Raw genomic sequence first — 1,348 nt, 5'->3', positions numbered from 1 at the left:
TTGGGTTAGTTGGGTTAGTCCATATTTGACCCAAAGTTGGGTTGAAACAACCCAGCATTTTTTAGAGTGTATATACTGTACAGTATGAGATTGTGGGTGCCATTTAAGGACACAGAGCAAAAGATTAAATTGAAGTTTAAAGTTAAAAATTGAAAATTGAAATTTTCAAATGATATTATCCAGTAGAAAGTGCTTTTATTTTATTATTTTTTTCACATAGATATTGCTTAGAGCAAATTACAAAGAAAGTAATTTGATATATTCGTGTGATATGGCATAATATTGCAATTAATATGGCAAGTTGCATTTTTTTTTTGAGATTGTGAAATAGTGATGCTCTTGGGGCTCTCAGGGGAAAGCTCTTAATTTTTTTTCTTTCAGTCAGTAGAGGTCCCCAGAGCTGTTTTCAAATGTTTCTAATAAGGAATGAGTGCATGGACCTAATGTCCGTCCCATGCACTGAAAGCTCTCTCCTCCACATCACGAGTAGACACGTCCCTTATTGCTGATTGGCTACAAGTTTGTTTTGCTATTCGGCCCGAATCAGTTTTCTAAAGTGTTTTTGAAAAATCACATACCCTGCCTTTAATACTCACATCTCCTTGAGCTCTCTGTCCAGTGCCTTTGACTGTGATAAATAGACCTGTTGGCTGCTGCTTTTGCTGTGGGGTTATTCAGGTCATGAATAGTTTAATATGCACAGGAGATAGAGGGTTAATATCCCCCTTCTTTTCTTGCACTAAAATCACCCTGAATATTTGGAAACAAATGGCATCAAATAAGTCAAGGCCCATACACAATACACGCATATAAACAAAAAGATGACTACAGTGTGGACTAAGTTTACGCTATGGATTTCTGTTCAAAATGGGAAAAACATCTGTAAATAACCTCTGTGAATAATACAATTAAAAGCAACCAAACAAGTGTTTGAGTGTTTCCAATTGCAAGTTTTGTTTTTGAAGTGGTAAGCCTGCTTTTATTGTAATACTTCTACAGGTAAATATTTTACACTTATATGTTGTTGTCAAAGAGGGTGTGTTATGTTTTAAGTCTGACATTTATTTCTCTTTAAAGGGGTCATATGATGCTTTTTTAAAGATCATTATTTTGTGTATTTGGTGTAACAGAATATGTTGACATGCTTTAATGTTCAAAAAACACATTATTTTTCAACACACACACACACACACACACGATGCGCAAAACTCCGCATTTGAACAGTCAATAGCAAATACTTGGTCACAAAAGCATGTTTTCGATCAATCGCTATATAGCTCCGTAAAATAATAATAAAAAGGTACTTGTTCATATTAATCTATGAAACAACAAAACAAAGTGTGTGGTG

Source organism: Sinocyclocheilus rhinocerous, unplaced genomic scaffold (genome assembly GCF_001515625.1).
Source record: "Sinocyclocheilus rhinocerous isolate Xijiao unplaced genomic scaffold, SAMN03320098_v1.1 scaffold557, whole genome shotgun sequence".
NCBI lineage: Eukaryota > Metazoa > Chordata > Actinopteri > Cypriniformes > Cyprinidae > Sinocyclocheilus > Sinocyclocheilus rhinocerous.
Note: the sequence above shows the minus strand (reverse complement) of the source record.